Below are 21600 nucleotides of genomic sequence, written 5' to 3'. Positions count from 1 at the left end.
TCTCAGGAGCTCATTGAATTCAAGTGGGGTACCGTGATAGGCTGCCACTTGTGCAATAAGTCCATCCATGAAATTTCCTTGCTACTAAATATTCCACGGTCAACTGTTAGTGGTATTATAGCAAAGAGGAAGCAACTGGGAACAACAACAACTCAGCCACGAAGTGGAAGGCCATGTAAAATGACAAAGCGGGGTCAGCGCATGCTGAAGCACACAGTGCACAGAAGTCGCCAACTGTCTGCAGAGTCAATAGCTAATGACCTCCAAGCTTCATGTGGCCTTCAGATTAGCACAACAACAGTGTGTAGAGAGTACTTGCCTGGTTGCATTGTGCCAGGTGTAAAGTTTGGTGGAGGGGAGATTATTTATTTTTAATTTATTTCAGGTACTTATATAGCACCGTCAATTTTTACACAGCACTTTACATATATATTGTACATTCACATCAGTCCCTAACACTCAAGGGGTATACAGTCTAAGGTCCCTAACTCACATTCATACATACACATACTAGGGCCAATTTAGACAGGATCCAATTAACCTACCAGCATGTCTTTGGAGTGTGGGAGGAAACCGGAGTACCCAGTGGAAACCCATGCAGGCACAGGGAGACCATGCAAACTCCAGGCAGGAAGTGCCATGGCTGGGATTCGAACCAACGACCCTACTACTGCCAGGTGGAAGTGCTAACCATTTAGCCACTGTGCTGCCCAGATAACTCTTAAGGCATCAGCATACCAAGACATTTTGGACAATTTCATGCTCCTAACTTTGTGGGAACAGTTTGGGGATGGCCCCTTCCTGTTCCAACATGACTGCGCACCAGTGCACAAAGCAAGGTCCATAAAGACATGGATGAGCGAGTTTGGGGTGGAGGAACTTGACTGGCCTGCACAGAGTCCTGACCTCAACCCAATAGAACATCTTTGGGATGAATTCGAGCGGAGACTGCGAACCAGGCCTTTTCATCCAACATGAGTGCCTGACCTCACAAATGCACTTCTGGAAAAAAGGTCAAACATTCCCATAGACACTCCTAAACCTTGTGGACAGCCTTCCAGAAGAGTTGAAGCTCCTATAGCTACAAAGGTTGAGCCAACTTAATATTGAACCATACTGCGGGGATCGTCAGCCTTCTTTACAACTTACCTTTTTGTGAAGCGGGTCCGGTGTCACCCCGTATAGGTTGCATGCCGACGATCCCGCAGGATGGATTGGATCTGCGGATTAGGGAGCATAATGGATCAGACTCCGATCCATTATGCTCAATCCACAGATGCGAACCATCCTGTGGGGATCATTGGCATGCAACCTATACGTGGTGCCACTGGACCCGCTCCATGAAAACGTAAGTTGTAATGAAAGCTGACGATCCCCGCAGGATGGATCGGATCTGCGGATTGGGGAGCATAATCCAATCCATTATGCTCAATCCGCAGATCCGATCCATTCTGCGTTTATCGTCGGAGGGGGTGTCACCAAATGTTATCGCACAGAGTGACACCAACCCTAGGTTTGCCCCTGTGTCCAAATACTTTTGGTAATATACTGTATATAAGTGCTTTCAAAACAATTCTTTAAAATAACCAATAATAATCTAAATAGTTTGTATTTAGTACACTTTCAAACTGGTATACTTTTATTTGATCTGAGAGGACTGAGTACCCCATGAGCCTTTTTTCGAATTACCCCTACAGTATCACATGGGTGTCATACAAGTGTGTCATATAATATGGTGTCAGGAGCCCAGGATAGCTGAGCGCAGGGCTCTCAGTAATGATACACCCCGATAGGAGAAACATGTTGGAGAAGCTATGGCTGACTTTTAGGGGCTGTCATCCTCATCACTATCTAGTAAGCCACAATGGCAGCATGAACATTAGCATAGAAAAGATAAATAAGATTACCTTACACCATAATTTGTGGCCTCTGGGCCTTGGTGAGATTGATACCAATCAGCCTTATCATGGGATCTAGAATAAACTGAGGATCTCAAAACATGTGAGAATGTGCTCCTGCACTGGATCTGGGGATCCCATGGGATTGTTGAGTGATGTCATCCCTGTAATCACCAGAAGCTTCTTTTACTTTTTTTCCCCCTAATGTTTGGTCCAAAAATAAATAATTCTGCATTTTTACATGGGGGCTGAGGACCATGACTGCTTTTTTTGTCCAGGATTCCTTCAAAGGTATTTATTGAGAAACTAGCAATTTCTGCTTCTCAGATACGACTGATAGTTACATAGTTACATAGTTAGTCTGGCTGAAAAAAGACAAAAGTCCATCCAGTTCAGCCATAGAATTACATAGATACCAATGGTCTTTTTTATCTTTCTGTAAGTAGCCCATTTTTTTTCCACAGACTGCCACTGTAAGGATCATTCGTTTCACAGACCAGCAATGTAAGGGGCATTCTTTTCATTGACCAGCAATGTAAGGGGCATTCTTTTCATTGACCAGCAATGTAAGGGGCATTCTTTTTATTGACCAGCAATGTAAAGGGCATGCTTCTTACTTATCACCAATGTAAGGGACACTCTCTGCCAATCCCTCCACTGGCTTCCACTCACCCAACAAATAAAAATTCAAAACACTAACAACAGCTTACAAAGCCATCCACAACTCTGCCCCCAGCTACATCACCAACCTGGTCTCAAAATATCAACCAAACCGCTCTCTTCGATCCTCCAAAGACCTTCTGCTTTCTAGTTCCCATGTCACCTCCTCCCATGCTCACCTCCAGAACTTCTCCAGAGCTTCTACTATCCTATGGAACTCCCTACCCCAATCTGTCCAGCTATCTCCTAATCTATCTACCTTTAGACGATCCCTGAAAACTTCTCTCTTTAAAGATGCCTATCCTGCTTCTAACTAGTAAACTGCCTTTTAATTCCTCCATGAGCTCATCCCCCACAGCTATTACCTTTTGTATCACTGAACCTTTCCTCCTAGATTGTAAACTCTTACGAGCAGGGCCCTCTGCTCCTTTTGTACCAAATTGTATTGTAACTGTAATGACTGTAATGTCTACCTTCATTTTGTAAAGCGCTGCACAAACTGTTGGCACTATATACTGTAAATTCTGTATAATAATAATAATATTAATAATAACATTCTTCTCACTAACCACCAATGTAAGGAGCATTCTTCTCACTAACCACCAATGTAAGGGGAATTCTTCTCACTAACCACCAATGTAAGGGGAATTCTTCTCACTAACCACCAATGTAAGGGGAATTCTTCTCACTAACCACAAATGTAAGGGGCATGCTTCTTACTTACCACCAATGTAAGGGGCATTCTTCTCACTAACCACCAATGTAAGGGGCATTCTTCTCACTAACCACCAATGTAAGGGGCATTCTTCTCACTAACCACCAATGTAAGGGGCATTCTTCTCACTAACCACCAATGTAAGGGGCATTCTTCTCACTAACCACCAATGTAAGGGGCATTCTTCTCACTAACCAACAATGTAAGGGGCATTCTTCTCACTAACCACCAATGTAAGGGGCATGCTTCTTACTTACCACCAATGTAAGGGGCATTCTTCTCACTAACCACCAATGTAAGGGACATGCTTCTTACTTACCACCAATGTAAGGGGCATTCTTCTCACTAACCATCAATGCAATGTAGAATTTTTCTCACTGTGCACCAATGTAAGGGCACTCTTTTCACTAACCACCAATGTAAGGGGAATTCCTCCCATAGACCTGCAATATAAAACACATTCATCCCACTGACCCTCAATTTAAGGGGCATTTTTTCCACCGACCACCAATGTAAGGTAAGTTCACCTCACTGATCACCAATGTAAGAGCATTTTTTAACTGATTGCCAATGTAGGGGATGTTCTTCTCACTAATATAAGGCATCTGTCCCAATAACCACCAAGGTAAGCAGCATTCTTCTCCCACTGACCAACAGGTAAGGGTCATTCTTCCCACTGACCAACAGGTAAGATACATTCTTCCCACTGACCAACAGGTAAGGAGCATTCTTCCCACTGAACAACAGGTAAGGGGCATTCTTCCCACTGACCAACAGGTAAGGAGCATTCTTCCCACTGACCAACAGGTAAGGAGCATTCTTCCCACTGACCAACAGGTAAGGAGCATTCTTCCCACTGACCAACAGGTAAGGAGCATTCTTCCCACTGACCAACAGGTAAGGAGCATTCTTCCCACTGACCAACAGGTAAGGGGCACTCTTTCTAATGACCACTAATGTATGAGGGCATTCTTCTCACTAATAAAGGACCATTCTTCCCATTGACCACCAATATATGGAACTGGGTTATGCTTTCATCTTGCCACCAACTAGGCGAGCATGACATCACTTGACCTTATTGTAGGATCCTAGGTAAACTGAAGATCCCAAATCTTGTGAGAATATTTTCCTGCACTGGAGCACATTCTTGCAGATTTCAGATTCTTAGCGCTCCTGGGATTTCAATGAAATGCTGAGTTATATCACCCTCATAACCACTGGAACTATATTTTTCTTTTTTCTCCTATTTGTTTGAAAAAAAGATTCATACCATTGACCACTAATGTAGGGAACATTCTTCCTATGGATCACCAATGCAAGGGGCACTTTTGTCATTTACCACCAATGTAAGCAGCATTCTTCTCACTGACCACCGATGTAGTAAGCATTCTACTTACTTACCATCAATGTAAGGAGCATTCTTCTCACTGACCACAGATGTAGTAGACATTCTACTTACTTACCATCAATGTAAGGAGCATTCTTCTCACTGACCACCAATGTAGTAGACATTCTACTTACTAACCATCAATGTAAGGAGCATTCATCCCACTAACCACCAATGTAAGAAACATGCATTTCACTGACCGCCAATATAAACAGTTTTTTTTATTACTGACCACCAATGTAAGTGGCACTCGTTGCACTGACCATCAGCGGTTTATGAACGGAGGAGGCGGACTTTCAATCATCCGGCCATCTTTCTTTTTTGTTTTTCATTTTGTTTCATTTTTTGTTTGTTCTTTTTTGGGTTTTTTTGTGTGAGAACCTATAGTATGGTCAGCTATGAATGGAGCACAGGGGTAGAAAGGAGGGGTACTCTTTATTTATGGTGAATACTATCCCAGATGGGTTTTTTTTTCTTTTTTTTTAATAAAAAAAAAAGGATTTTCACTAAACTTCAGCTATAAGTGTCCAAACACAGTGACTATAAGGACTGCTTATTATAGATCCTCCGTTTTCCTGAGAATATTTGATGTATATTTGCATAATTTGGCATTGGAAGATTTCACTAAACAGGCTTCAGTCTGAAGTTACCTGGACAGGTGATCCCTGCAGTGACTAATCAGGACTGTACTTAGCTGAAGGGATGCCAAGGGTGGCGGTTTGTTCACATGACTGCTTTGAGAACATGCAATCCTCCTGACAAAGAGGGCTGGGCAGGAACTAGGCTGCCTTCAGGTATCTACACTGAAGAACCTCGAGAGGGAGGAAACCTGCCTGTGACATCACCGGGGGAAGCTTTAAAAGAGCCCAAAGAAAAGAGCAGTCAGCTGAGAGCCGGCTACATCGCGGACGGGACCGAGCCATGGACAAGTCTGGCGCCTAGGCATCGCACTGACAGCGCAGCGACATCGGACTACCAGCGATCGGAGCGGAGGACTCAGCGCTTCCCGACATGCAGGTAATTCAATGGCCGGGATCACAGTCGGGGGATCACACAGAGAGCTGTGAACTATACCAAGGTGTGTGTGTTTTCTGTGATACATTGTAACTTTGTAAGATTGTAGTGGAACAAAAGACAAATAGGTCTTCTCACAGCTGGGGTGAGAAATTCCCAACTGACATGTCCCGAAAATTCAGGAGTAGCTTCTAAATGATTGGCTGCAGAAGCTGATGATCTTGTATGACACTGGGAAGAGGTTCTGCAGCAGACACTTCTGTTTAAGCTACACCAGTAACCCAGCTTAAAGTGAACCTGTAAAAGATTGACTGCTGAAGCTCTTACTGGTGGATGGTATTGTTCAGAAGAAGCAAAGAGGTTCTGCAGCAGTGCCACTTGTGTGTTTACTATCTACAGAAACTATTACTAGTGCCTAACACTGTTGGGAGGGAACAAAGAGGTTCTGCAGCAGTGCCACTTGTGTGTTTACTATCTACAGAAACTATTACTAGTGCCTAACACTGTTGGGAGGGAACAAAGAGGTTCTGCAGCAGTGCCACTTGTGTGTTTACTATCTACAGAAGCTATTACTAGTGTCTAACACTGTTGGGAGGGAACAAAGAGGTTCTGCAGCAGTGCCACTTCTATTTTTATAAATCTGTAACCCAGTATAAAGTGAACCAGTAAAGACTGGCTGCAGGAGCTCTAACTATAGTGGGTGAGAGGGAACAAAGCGGTTCTGCAGCAGTTCCACTTTTATTTTTGCTACATCTGTAACCTAGCATAAAGTGAACTAGTAAAAGATTGGCTGCAGAAGCTCTTTCTGGTGGATGGCACTGTTAAGAAGAAGCAAATAGGTTCTGCAGCAGTGCCACTTCTGTTTTTGTTGAATCTGTAATCCAGCCCAAAGTGAACCTGTAAGGGCTCATTCACACTTGACTTATTTCTAACTCTTGCCAAATGCCCCTATAGTATTTGACAGGCGATAGACAGGCGTTTGGGAAACGTTTTTAACGCTACTCAAATGGTCCCCAAATGCTTCCCAAACGCCCTATGTGTGGTTTTGAGGCGTTTGCTAGGCACTTGCCAAGCTTTAAAACTGCACCATAAACGCCTATAATGACGTTTAATGGTATTAACGCTCCGCAAACCGCCCCACAAGTGTCTGCCAGCCGTTTCAGGAGTGTCACCATAGACTTGAATGGGAGGCTTCACCTCCTCCTGACTGGTCATGAGGCGTCAGTTTTGCCGTGACACAAGCACTTCAGTGTGAACAGCACTGTGTGCTGCCATGTGCAAAATTTTTATAGGCATTTGAGCGTTAAAAACTCTTCCCAAACGCCTGTCTGATTCCTGCTGACAAAGCTAGTGTGAACGCAGCCTAACATTGGCTGCAAAAGCTCTTACTAGTGGATGACACAGGGAACAGGGAGCAAAGAGGTGCCACAGCAGTGTCACTTCTGATTTACTGTAGCTACATCTGTAACTCAGCATAAAATGAACCTGTAAAGGATTGGCTGCAGAAGCTCTTACTAATGAAAGCAAAGACGTTCTGCAGCAGTGCCACTTCTCTCTTAGCAAGATCTGTAACCCAGTTTAGTGAACCAGTAAAAGATAATGAGTGGCACTGTTTATAGGGAACCAAGAGGTTCCGAAGCAGTGACACTTCTGATTTATCTACATCTGTAACCCATTATAAAGTGAACCTGTAAAAGAATGGATGCAGAAGCTCTTACTAGTGCATGACACAGGGAAGAGGGAGAAAAGAGGTGCTGCAGCAGTGTCACTTCTGATTTATCTACATATGTCACCCAGTATAAAGAGAACCTGTAAAAGATTGGCTGCAGAAGCTCCTAATTGTGGATGACACAGAGAAGAGGGAGCAAAGAGGTTCTGCAGCAGTGCCACATCTGCCAGCCCTTCTGTGTGTTGGTTACTTTGTGTGTCGGTTCCCAGATTAGTGCTTTGTCACTGTTGGAGGTAGATGGGTTCAGATTTCTGGAGTCTCTGTCCAACCTGACTCTAGAATGGCAGCAGGGCACAGAGGAGCCAGAGATCACACTGGAAAAATGAATAATGTATTGGCTTTGGTAATGTTCCATGGGAATATGCCATGATTGAAAGGGATAAACGATAACAAAAACATGGCAGGTAGACTTCCTAAGGCAGTGGCTTAGTGTTTAGCAGTTCTGCCTTGGAGCATTAGGGTCCCTGGTTTGGACTACCAGCTACTGTCCAGCACAGTATCTGCATGGAGTTTGCATGTTCTCCATGTGCTTACATAGGTTTCCTACCACACTGGTAGGTTGTATGGCTCCTGTCTAAATTAGGACTAGTATGTGAGATAGGGACTTTAGATTGTGTGCTCCTTGAAGGCAAGCACTGATGTGAATATAGTTTGTAAAGCACTGCGTAAACTGTTGGCACTATATAAATACCTGAAATAACTAACTGGTTCCTCTACAATGAAAGCAATCAGTTGCAGGTCCTTTAGCCCCCCATTGACACCTAGTAAGCATGTCTGGGCATTTTTCTTTTACTTGTGCATATGCATGTTTTTAAAATGCTTTTCAAGTGTTTGCGCACATGTCTTGGGTGGGAGAAGCACAGGAGTACAGTTGTTGAGGCCACAAAAAATGCGCAGATGCTTGTGTCTCAAGTTTACAGGTTTTTCCATTGAAGTCTGAGGCCAAAATGAGAAATGGCTTTAAAAAAACTCATATACCTTTTCTGGCTGCATGTGACTGAGTGTGGAGATGTGAACAGCCTGAATTAAAAAGAATCAGATTCCTACTTCTGAGCGTCGTTGTGCGTAGGCTTAGGTGTAAAACACATGCAAAGATGTGAACGGGGGCTTAATGGAATTTAAATACACACACGTAGATTACACATGTGTACACATGTTCACAGGTTGGGTGACGTTCTCTCTCAGTCCAATCTCTGCCCCACCACTCTTATCACTTATACAAACACACGTCGGCTAAAATACAAGGAGTTGTAAAATAAAATGATTCTACACTTGTAAGTGTATTGAACTTTGAACTGGATCTTTGCTGCTATGCATAGGAATACATCTGCTGAGGAACTACAAGTGGGCAGCACAGTGGCTAAATGGTTAGCACTTCCGCTGGCAGTACCAGGGTCATTGGTTTGAATCCCAACCACAGCACCACCTGCCTGGAGTTTGCATGTTCTCCCTGTGCCTGCGTGGGTTTCCTCCGGGTACTCCAGTTTCCTCGCACACTCCAAAGACCTGCTGGTAGGTTAATTGGCTCCTGTCTAATTGGCCCTATTATGTTTATGTATGAATGTGCGTTAGGGACCTTAGATTGTATGTCCCTTGAAGGTAAGGCTGCCCATACACTATACAATTTTCTGTCCAATTTCTTTTAGATTTACCTTCAACTATGTAGTGCAAGAGCCTGCCTAATTGGATACAATTTAAAGTGTTAGTTTTGACCTCCTATTATATGGCTTTTGGTAAATCTAAACCAAAAATCTCAAGAAAATTGTATAATGTATGGCCAGCCTTGGGGACTGATATGAATGTACAATATATATGTAAAGCGCTGCGTAAATTGACGGCGCTATAGAAGTACCTGAAATAAATAGGCATCTACAAGCAAATCCAGAATTTAGAAACCAGTCAGTGTGTGTATAGGAGAGACCAAACTTTTTTTAGGGAGCCATAGACCATAGTAAAAAAAACAAAAAAGGTGCCAGCTGTAATATTTGAGGCATTGGTGACCAAGCTTCTGGGGTCATTTCCATCCCTCCAGTTGGGCTTCCATGGTCATTTCCATCCCTCCAGTTAGGCTTCCATGGTTTTAAATGATTTGCTGCAACCTCATACATCTTCTATGAAGCTTGGCATATAAAAATAAAACTGCCATGAAAGGTTTGTTTTCTTAAAAAGAAAAAAAAAAGAAAAAAAAAAAGTGATAGGTGATGAGTAACGTGGAGATTTCCCAACATTGTAAAAGAAATGGCCTACAATAAGCTACAATTCAGTACTTTACTTACAAAGTTATTGGATAATTGCAAATGATGCTCGTGTCTGCTGCAGCTGTGCTCTGACAGTACGAGTCTACATGACCAAAAACAATTTTGCGGTCAGTTTGTGTCAATGGTCAGTCACAACACGACTCCCAACTGTTCTTTATTTGGAACCAAATCCTTCTGTCCCTGTTTTTTCAGTCGTTGGCCTGAGACTTCTACCTCTTTAAGTGTTGTTTAACCAATAAAAGTGTTTTGCTGCAACAAACCTTTTATCTAGCCTTTAAATGATAGGATCTTATCATTTGAAAGGAAAAGAAGTGTAAGGGCCCATACACACCAGAACCTGGTGAAAGCCATGTTCTGTGCATGTTTCCCACACCGTGTTTAAAATGAACTGGGTGTGTGATCTGCTGCAGGTGTCAATGTATTCCTAATGACACCCCAAATGCAGATCGCAATTGCACTGCATTTGCCTGCAAGGGCTCGCATAATACCGTAGTACCATTTGATTCAGTTGCAGTGCATTTTTAATAGTAGTACAAGCTCTACTTTTGGTGTGATGCAGTGCGTTTTCAGCCTGTGATTTGGGAAAAATTCACAATGGTCTGAATTGTACACAGTGAACCAGCACTAAAGCAAGTGTTGATAACCATCATATATGGAGACCATTTTATTTCTAGCGTACAAAGGCCCTATTCACACTTGGGTGTTGCTGTAAAATGCGGTAAAACATTAAAAGAATAAAGTAAGGTGTATGCATGGCACTTTTCATTGTGAATTATACCCCAACACACTGTATATTAGAGGATGAGATCTGATCACAGCGCACCATATACTGAGTCTTTTGGTGTGCCATATTGCTAAGAAAGGGTCATGCGGATTTTTGGATTGGTGCATTGGCAGTCCGTTCATAATGAATGGGCTGTCTTAACACAGCCCATGTTAGCATGCGATATAACATGCATTAAGACCCAAATTCGAGCACAAAAAAAAACCCCTTGCAGTGCCCCCCCCCACACTAGAAGGATTAAATGCTTAAGTCTAGGTGCTTGCAGGCCGTATTGCGTATCTTCTCCTCGATCCAGCAAGCTCCCTCAATCTGTGTGAATGGTCTGCTGCAGCCTCTGTGTAACCCTAGGGTCACACCAAAGTTTTTTTTCCACAGTGTTTTGAAGAAACGCAGTACAGTCCATTTACCATGATTTCCTATGGGACAAGTTCACATCTCCGCATTTTCACCTGATGCATCTTTTTTGGAAAGGGTCAGACTTTTTTGTATGCAAAAAGTTGTGTTTTTGGTTCTATAGACTTCAATGGATATGCTGCTGAAAAGCATGTAGTGCATTTTTGCCATGTGTTTGTTTTTTTTTGTTTTTTTCATTTTAAATCTGCCTAGCAACAAGAAAAAAAAATTAACCCCCCCCCCTCCCCCACAAAACGTATCAATAATGCTGCAAAAAATGTAGGTGAAAAAAACGCAAAACACAATGCAGAAACGGGTCAAACGCAACCTGCATAGGTGTGAATCTAGCCTTAGCTGTTCCCAGTCGCAGTGCATTGTACATGGTGATGCCAAGGCTTCACCCCCAGACTGGAGCTTCAAGGATAATAGAGCAGCGCTGGAGTAGGAATAAGTAGTTGGATAAGTAATGCAGCCTCTTATTCTAATCCTGAAGCTTAACGAACATTTAGCCCTTGTAGTGTGGAGGGGCCCCACTGCAAGGGTATTTTAATTTTTTTGGTTATTCCCTGAAGTTGGGCTTTAAGAAAAAACTAGTCACCAGCACTCAACTGAAGATCAAGAATCAAGGTGGGTTTCTTGACCATGGGTCACATTGGTCATGTACTGCCAATGTTTTGGGGCCTCGAAGGGTCCCTTCCTCAAAACACATGGACCACTGTATCACCTTGAGGAAGGAACCCTGCAAGGCCCCAAAATGTTGGCTGTATTTGACTGATGGGGTGCTATGTGAATAAACTCAAATTAATTCTTGATCTTCAGTTGAGTGCTGGGGCCTCTATCCTATGTGGTATTCCTTAGCGCCATCCATTGCCATCACAAAAACCACCATCCATTTACCTTGGTCTCAAAACTGTATGGAGGGCAGGGTAGAACTGTAGCACAGGGGATCGCAAATTGTGATTGGCATTAAAGAGCGTATGTCCTTTACCTACATACTTTGTTAAATGTTGTCCCTCATCTCCATTCTAGAACACTGATTGGTATGTTACAAGCTGACCTTAAGCTACCCATAGACATTATCAAAATTTGGCTGGATCAGCGGGAACTGGGTAAATTTTGATCCATGCATGACCATTCCAGCTTGTGTGGATGGAGAAACCCATTGTTTCTGTGTTAGTTTCTGTGTTTGTTTTTTTATCAACCTAATCGCTAATTAAAAAACAAAAAAAAGGGGCATCTGTGGACAGCCTTAGATTAGTCCATTTTTAGTTGGTTGCAACACAAGATCCAACAGATGTCCATTTTGTGCTTCTTTTGCTGCAGACTATTCCAATACACGGATGGTACAGAGAACCTTGTAGATACTTGAAGTCATGCAGCCACAGCTTTTTGTCACAGCAATAAACTCACTGTTAACTCACACGCTATATAGTTATTTCTAGTAGGCACCTGGATTCATCCTATCACTAAAGAAAAGTGTTCCTATATATCTGCCACAGTCATGCTTTGTAACTGTACAGAGATGTCATTGATCTGGGTAGGGGATAACTGGAGTCCAATTCATTTAGTGCACAGTTACTGGAATACTTCCTAATTACTTTCTTCTCCAACCTGGCTGTAAAAGGCGTCTTATTGTTCCTGCATCACTCAGCTTTATAGATTACTTTTTATCGCTTCTGTGGTTTATTGCCAAGCGTTACCATATGGTTTAGTTCTGCGGTTTTTGATGAAGGGTTTGTACTTCACAGTCCCTCTCCTCTTCATATGAACCGATCATTATATCTGCCGTCTATGAAGGCTTACGTAACGTAATGTAACCCATCGCAGAGCGTGTAAAGCTGTCGGTGGGGTTCGGATGTGTGCTTTACATTACGTACAAATCTGTTTCGAATGAAAGGAAAAGCTACAGGCTTGTTTGTTGGCAGGAGAGCTGGAATGTATGTGACATTACCGTACTGACGGCATTCCTGCAGGGTTCCTCTGAGTTTATTGCATTTTTGTTGTACGCACCACAGGGGTGGGAGATGGTAACTCACGAAACAATATTTTAATGTTAAATTCCTGGGCTGGTGAATGTAGGATAATAAGTCAGCTTTAGGGGCTTGGAAGAGTAACTCGGATCATTTTTAGGATGTCGAAGAGTTGGGAGTTGGATATACATTAAGGGGTATAGTTTTTTGGAACAGATGACATACTGAAAGGAGAGGGTTTTTTTTTCTTTCTTGAATACGTTCAGTACCACTTTTTTTTTTTTTTTTTTTTTTTTTTTTTTTTTTTTTTTTTTTCAGCTTAATTTGTAAACATTCACATTATATTCAACTCTCAGTCATTCAGACCAGAACATTTTGTCATGAAATTCCTTAAGCACAACAGCACTCAAGATGAAGAATCCCATTATTCACAATGAACCCGTTCATGCCTGAGCATTGTGTCGCTTGTCCCCTGTCATGTCAAACTCAAAAGAGAACAAGCTTCTATGGGGCAAAATGTTTTTAGGCCAATAGATTGGAATGCCTGAAAAACACATGAAAAATGCGTGTTTATGTATGTTTTTCAGACGCTCCCATTTAAAGGAGCAACAAAAGAACCCAATTCTGCTCCTGTTCTACAAGTCACATGTAAAAAAAAAGCACAAAAGTGCTCAAAAAAGCCTTAACGTGATAATAGTAATGTTTTTTTGTTTAAAAATGTCATACTTAACTGCTCTGCATGATTGTTTTGCACAGAGCAGCCCCGATCCTCCTCTTCTCAGGTCCCTGCTCTCTCTTCAATGGCTCACTGGCTGTGATTGCAAGTGGTGGGAGCCAATGGTGCTTCTGGTTCCTCTCTTGCCTAGTGCCCCATAGCAAGTAGGCTCACTTTTGAGTCGCTGCTCTATCCATTCATACACAGAGCATGGCTCAGCCTCACCCCCCCCCACTCTCTTATCATTGGCTCACTGGTTCTGATTGACAGTGGTGGGAGCCAATGGTTGCCACTGCTGTCTCAGCCAGAGGAAGGAGAGACCTAGGAGAGCTGAGGCTCTCATGCACATCACTGGTTTTGGATGAGGCCCAGAGATTGGGGCTGGTTTTCTGTGTTTTTTTTTTTTTTTTTTTTTTTTTTTTCTTCTTTAACTTTCATGCATAGAATGCATGAAGGTAAAAACTTCACCCTTTTTACAAGCACTTCAAAATGCCTGTCTATGCTGACACTCAAGTGTGATTGGGGACAAGGATTTATCAGGTCCAAAGAATCTATAAAACATTGAGGTTTAACCTTAGATTGTGGAAACGGTTCTTTACTGTTAGAGCAGCAAAAATGCAGGACTCTCTCCCCCAGGAAGTGGTACTAACAGAGTGTTGACAGCTTAAAAAACATTTCAGATGTCTTCCTCAGGAAGCAGAATATACAGGGCTATAGGAATTGGAGAATAAAAATCAAACACATAGGTTGATCTGGATGGACCTGTGTATTTTTTCAAACTTATAATCTATATGTACAATCTCCTTTTGGATCTATGAATAACTGCCTGATTGAATAGAGACGAAATGTTCATTTAGGCCTGCACTTTTCCTAGTTATGGATTCAACACTCCAATTTTATATTTATATATATATATATATATATATATATATATATATATATATATATATATATATATATTCAAAATAAATGAACACTTTGAAAACAAATCCGATCAATGGGGAAAATATCATACTGGATATCTAGACTCGTATGGACTGGGTAATGTGTTAGGAATGTAAGGATGGAAATGAAAATTATCAACCTACGGAGGACTAAATTCAAAGACACCCCAAAAATCAAAGTGAAAAAATTATGCATCAGGCTTGTCCATTTTTGCTCAAATTTCATTGCAGCAACTCAGAATAGTACTCAGAGGTTTGTATGGCCCCCACGTGCTTGTATGCATGCCTGACAACATTGGGGCATGCTGCTAATGAGAGGATGGATGTTGTCCTGGGGTATTTCCTTCTAGATCTGGACCAGGGCATCACTGAGCTTCTGGACAGTCTGAGGTGCAACTTGGTGGCGTCTGATGGACCGAAACATGATATCCCAGAAGTGTTCTATTGGATTTAGGTCAGGAGAATGTGGGGGCAATTCAATGGTATAAATTCCTTCATCCTCCAGGAACTGCCTGCATACTCTCACCACATGAGGCCGGCCATTGTCGTGCACCAGGAGGGTCTGACAATGGGTCCAAGGATTTCATCCCGATACCAAATAGCAGACCGGGTGCCATTGTCTAGCCTGTAGAAGTCTGTCCCGCCATGGACATGCCTCCCCAGACCATCACTGACCCACCACCAAAGCGGTCTTGCTGAACGATGTTACAGGCAGCATAACGTTCTCCACAGCTTCTCCAGACCCTTTCACGTCTGTCACATGTGCTCAGGGTGAACCTGCTCTCATCTGTGAAAAGCACAGAGTGCCAGTGGCAGACCTGACTATTCTGGTGTTCAATAGCAAATGTAAATCGAGCTCTATGGTGCCAGGCAAGGAGCACAGGGCCCACTAGAGGACGTCGGGCCCTCAGGTCACCCTCATGAAGTCTGTTTCTGATTGTTTGGTCAGAGACATTCACACCAGTGGCCTGCTGGTGGTCATTTTGAAGGGCTCTGGTAGTGCTTATCCTGTTCCTCCTTGCACAAAGGTGCAGATACCGGTCCTGCTGATGGGTTAAGGATCTTCTATAGCCCTGTCCAGCCCTCCTAGAGTAACTGCCTGTCTCCTGGAATCTCCTCCATGCTCTTGAGACTGTGCTGGGAGACGCAGCAAACCTTCTGGCAATGGCAAGTATTGATGTGGCATCCTGGAGAAGTTTGACTGCCTGTGCAACCTCTGTAGGGTCAAGATATCGCCTCATGCTACCAGTAGTGACACTTACCCTAGCCAAATGAAAAACGAGTGAAAAACAGCCAGAAATTATGAGTAGGGAAAAAAAATGTCAGTGGCCTCCACCTGTAAAACCATTCCTGTTTTGGGAGTTGTCTTTAACACCAAAGCAACTGAAACTGATTAACAACCCCCTCTGCTACTTAACTGACCAGATCAATATCCCAGGAGTTTAACTGACTTGATGCTATACTCTGATTAAAGAGTGTTCCTTTAATTTTTTTTGAGCAATCGAGAGATCCCGCTTTAGTACTTCGAAGCAAGTCAAACGCCCAGGTTGAAGCCAGGCTTAAAGTTGAACCCACAAAGGATTGCCTATGCAAACCCAGATATTACCCTCTAAAAGAGGCAGTAACAACATCACTGTTGTACACATCCTGTGCAGAGAGCAAAGCTATAGGGAGGGGCCCAGCAGTTCTACCCCACAGACTGCCAACAGAAAACTGGAGGAGGAGGAGACGAGACCAGTCACCCTGCACAAGGAGAGAGCAGCAGTGACAAGTCTTTATTACAGGAAGCTCGTGCACAGAAGCAAAGTTTCACACTGGAAATACTGTACAGATCTGAAAGAAATACACATCACTCCAATATTCACATGACTTTTGTATTGAGACAGCATTTGCTTTTCCCGGACTTTAGCTTTAACAGTTACAGCAAGCACTCCCATTTTAGATTTGTCTTCAGTAATTCTAATTAGTGGGTTGGATGATACAGTTGGTTTTAAGGAGGCTTTTCAGTGCTTTTTGAATGTTTTGGAAATGTTTTCATTTTTTTTTTTCTAATCTAAGCATTTACAAATCTAATGGCTACCTATTAGACTTAAGTAAAGGAAAAAACATTCTATTGTGAATTCTTGAGCATTTGCACAGCACGTAAATTGTGCTTGTAAATACATTTCTCAGACATTTGTGATTTTTAACAATGATCATCTTTAATGGCAAGGGAGGGGTCCTTTGGATGAGACCGTAGCACACAGCTCATCTGGTATAACACTGTTGCCCCTTTCGTGTTTGGGTCCTCCTGTCCATTTATCAGGCGGACCCGATAGGACCATCCATTGTTCTCTGAGGACGTGGATGTAAATGCACTTGTCCCTTTACACCTGCCTGCATCTGATTCACTAAAAACAGACGGATGGGGACACGTTCCCCAATTTATGTAGTGGATTGGATCAGATGTAAACATACAAGTGATTCATTTACACCTGGCCATCCCATGAAGAACAGCGGGCTGTGTCCATATTTGCTCTCCACAAGTGGAGTAGATACAGACCTGTCCTCCCTCAGCTTAGCAGATTCACTTGCGTGTGTGAAAGAGCCCTTGGAAAGTTTTAATACCTTTTTTTTAGGCAAGGAGAGAAGTGGCCTTCTGATGACACCAGTCACCATTCATAAAGAATTCACAGTATGACAACCACCTGCAACTGTCTAAATTGGTTAGTAAACTGAGATCATGCAAATAATTAATATGTAAAGTAAGGAACAAATTACACGTGCAGTTGTAATCTCATGCTGCTGTGTAATTTAACCTTCTGTCAACAGGCACAATAAAATCAATGACGTGATTGCCAACAGGTGGATAAAGCTGAACTTTAGGCAGATATTCAAAAACAAAACAAACATTATGGATTCATTAAAATATATTTAAAGTATTGTTCAAAATGCGGCTTTATCTTAGTTGAACTTCAGGCAGGTTTATATTCATTAATACATCACATAAAAATAATTCATTTCTTTTAATGCAAGCAGTTACATCTCCAGACATTCCTAAAAAGCACCTCAGATTTAACCACTTTCCTACAGGGCACTTCTACCCCCTCCCTGCCCAGACCAATTTTCAGCTTTCAGGGCTGTCACACTTTGAAAGACAGTTGAGCAGTCATGCAACATTGTACTCAAAATAAATTTTTTATAATTTTTTTTTTCACACAAATAGAGCTTTCTTTTGGTGGTATTTAATCGCCACTGGGTGTTGTATTTTTTGCGCTATAAACAAAAAGTTTTTTTCTTTGTTTCTATTATAAAATGTTGCAAACAGGCAATGTTTCTCCTTCGCTGTTGTGCGTTGATAGGGTGGCACTGGTGGGCAGCACTGCTGGGCACTGATCATCAGAAAATTGTCCACACCCCTGATCTCCCTAAAGTTGAAAGCAGAATAAATGGACACATGTAAGGATTGGAGTGACTTGGATAAGGGCCAAGTTGTAATGAGTGAATGACTGGGCCAGAGCAGCTCCAAAACTGCAGCTTTTGTGGATGTTCTCAGTCTGCAGTGATTAGGGCCGACCAAAATTTGTCCAAAGAAGGAAAACCAGTGAACCGGTGGCAGGATCATGGGCAGCCAAGGATCATTGATGGATGTGGGGAGCAAAGGCTGGCTCGTACAGTTTGATCCAATAGAAGAGCTATTATATCTCAAATTCCTGAAAAAAATGGTTCTGAAAGAACAGTATCAGAACACAGTGTATTGTAGTTTGTTTTGTATGGGACTGCATAGCCACAGATCGGTCAGGGTGCCCATGCTGACCTGTGTCCATAGCCAAAAGCTGCTAAAATGGGCACGTGAGCATCAGAACTGGACCACAGAAGCAATGGAATAAGGTGACCTGGTCTGATGAATTCAATAATGGTTTCAGAAACACAATGAGTTTGAAGTGTTGACTTGGCCTCCAAATTCCCCAGATCTCAATCTAATTGAGCATCTGTGGGATGTGCTAGAAAAAAAAATTTGATCCAGGGAGGCACCATCTCGCAACTAGCACGATTTAAAGGATCTGCTACTGACATCTTGGTGCCAGCATACCTTCAGAGGTCTAGAGGAATCCATTCCTCAGTGGGTCATGGTGAGCGGCCATAATTGTGTGTGTGTGTGTGTGTGTGTGTGTGTGTGTGTTGCATGTCAGCAGTGAGGCAGAGAAGCAGCAGTACACTGACCTTCCCAGTGAAGAGCTACGTGGGGGTGAAGTTGTCATGACCAAAGTATTTAAACTAACATTACTGGTATAGTGTGAGTAGTTTATAGGTACAAGCATTCATCTTCAGTGAGTAAAACTGGGGTGGGAACTATTTAAATACATACTGTCCCTTTTACCTCAAATGGGTGTTTCTACAATTGAATAGGGACAGTGTCTCTTTAACCACTTCAGCTCTGGAAGATTTTACCCCTTTCATGACCAGGCCATTTTTGCAATTTGGCACTGCACTACTTTTAACTGGTAATTGTATGGTCATGCAACACTGTACCCATTTGAAATACATATATTTTTCACACAAATAGAGCTTTGGTGGTATTTGATCACCACTGGGTTTTTTGACATATGAGCAAATAAAGATAGACTATTTTTGAATAAAAAATTTTTTTTTTACTTTCTGCTATAAAACTTATCCAAAAGGTCTTCTTTGCAAATTTAGGCCAAATGTATTCTGCTACATGCCTTTGATTAAAAAGTGTATATTGAGTGGTATGTGTGAAAGTTATAGCATCTACAAACTATGGTATGTATATCCTATCTATCGGAATATTTTATTTTTTTCTCTGCGAACAGGAAACGGGAACTTTATTATAGAGAAAAGACATAGTTTAATCATAGAGACCAGCTACAAAGTTATAAACACTGCCAACTACTGGCTGAAGAATATATCTGTGATTGTTGCACAACATACATGAACAGTGTATTCCAACCATCTTATTGCTATGCTGCAGTGAAATGCAGACACTTATTTAGTTCCGAAAAAAGCCACAGTGCATGGTGTTTTAGTGCAGGCAGAAAGCAAAGGCACATTGCCCAGCCTCGCTTCTAGTAGTCTGAAAATGTCTGAGTGGTTGGAAGCTGCTTCGGATGGACGGGGCTTGATGGTGCATCAAGTGGTACTTCATTTAGGATAGTATGCATCCAGGGACGAATGCCCCAGATCGCAAAGCACCTAAGTGTTCATGCCTGAGTGCATATGGCCCTAAAGTTTAGTACCACTTGGTGCACCATCCAAATCAGTCCAGCTGAAGCAGCTTTCGGCCTCTCATAGAACTATACAGGCTGCCTGTTGATCAGTGCACCTGTACCTTCCACCCACCAAACAATGCCAGGAGCTCATGCATCGGGGCTAAACAGCCATTGTACATGGGGGGCTAATAAGGACACAGTGTCATTCGTAGTTGGCAGTAAACAGAATGCAAAGTGCAACAACCCATATTAACCAGTCAGAGGTAATATTTGAGTGATCTGACTCTATAAACACATAAAATCTGGTTAAATTACTGCACTTTGTACATTATTACCTTTGGCATTGATTTAATGAAGAATTTAGTATGTCTTTTGTATAACACATGTCACAACCTCCCAATCAGTAAATCTCTGATGTAGCATTTTTCTAACTGGTCAGACCAGTATAGATGGTCCCACAGATGATTCATTGATGCATACCCCAGTGAATAATCACCTCCTGCATAGGCTCAGCACAAATGCGGTATGTACAGTGTATGTCCTGGGGAACTGTTCAGGTTTTTGTTCACACGGTGTGAATCATTTCCAATTTTTAAAGGGAATCTCCACCCTTTTGGCAGATTTGAATAAACCTGAAACAGAAGGGCAAGGTAGTGGGATAATCAACTTTTTAAAGACGAATTCTAGGCACAAATATTTTACATAATTTCAGCTTGAACCAATGTAATTATGTATATACCAGACATGTGGGTTCCCTCTAGAAGCTGAAAATCACTGTAGTAAGCGTCCCTTTGCCTTGTGATCTCCACTTGCTTCCACATTCCATGCTAACCGGCTCAGTTATGTGAATTCCATGCTAACCGGCTCAGTCATTGTGAACACAGGAGGTCGGCTGCTGGAAACGGGCTCCATTCACATAATGCTTTGCGTTTTCTCAATGAGTACAAAGTTTTCTCTGGGCGATGTAGATGGTATGATGTCACCACCTCGCCTCTCCACCTTTTTCCAATCAAGAGAACTCTTTGCATTCATTGGGAAAACGCAAAGTAATCTGAGTGGTGCCTGTGCCAGGCAGCCGACCCCCTGTATTCTCAATGCAGAAGTGCAAGTGCTTGGCACGGGACCTGGAAGCAAGTGTAGATCACTGTACCAACGGTCTCTAGGTGTGATTTCCAGCTTCTAGTGGGATCTCACAAATTAGGTTAGCTACATTAGACAAAGTTGGACTAATATACCTATGTAAAAATATCCATGGAATTTTTCTTTAACTAGTGTATATGTTATCCATTGTGTTCCATTTATGTGTAAACCTTGCATAGTGTAAAAAAAAAAAACAAAAAAGGGAAGATGGCACTACAGATACAAATGCTAGTTACTTCTTTCTAAAGTACTCTTCTAACGATCTGGAGCTGTGTAGCTAAAGCTTTGCAACGCCATAGTCAGAGGCTGTTGTGATGCTTCATATTGGCGGAAACTGAAAAGAAATTCAGCAATAGACTAGAGAAAAAATCAATAGCTGTATTTTAGAGATTACGACTGTTACTCTCATATAATGCAAGACCTTTTGTCCCAACTCCTCTCTTGTGACCTTCACTCATGACTCCAGTAGAATGAAAGATTTAAAACCTTGCTTTGCAGCTATACACAAACTGAAGGACAGCACTGGGTTTCCCTGTATCAGCCGTTGTGGGAGCATGAATAGTGTATACCACAAACAGGATAACATGGCTCAGGCAGACATCTCTATTTTTGGACTGTATTTATGGCCATTGACTGACAAATCTGCCCAGATTGCGTTTGCCAAGGGTTTTGCAAATCTTGTTTAAAATTTGGCAAACACGAACCTTGACTAACGTCTATGGGGGAAAATATTGTAGTCAAATTCTGGCCATTTTTAGGGCTAACAGGCCAAAAAAAGAGCTT

The 21600-nt window shown here is 42.3% G+C and overlaps 1 protein-coding gene across 2 annotated transcripts in view; it reads left to right on the top strand.

Annotated features, from left to right (window-relative positions):
* Positions 1-5527: 5527 nt before the first annotated feature.
* The window catches only part of HS3ST1 (heparan sulfate-glucosamine 3-sulfotransferase 1), a 31337-nt gene continuing 15264 nt past the window's right edge, over positions 5528-21600 (top strand). Inside the window, exon 1 of one of the 2 annotated variants that reach the window (XM_089677412.1) lies at positions 5528-5677. The gene's annotated coding sequence lies outside the window, so the exon portion shown is untranslated. Of the gene's footprint in view, positions 5739-21600 lie in introns of both variants that reach the window. The other variant, XM_089677414.1, reaches the window with a different exon arrangement.

Source organism: Staurois parvus, unplaced genomic scaffold (genome assembly GCF_062004578.1).
Source record: "Staurois parvus isolate SC_StPar_1 unplaced genomic scaffold, SC_StPar_1.0 ptg000186l, whole genome shotgun sequence".
Taxonomy (NCBI): Eukaryota; Metazoa; Chordata; class Amphibia; order Anura; family Ranidae; genus Staurois; species Staurois parvus.
Note: the sequence above shows the minus strand (reverse complement) of the source record. Positions and strands in the feature narration are given on the sequence as shown.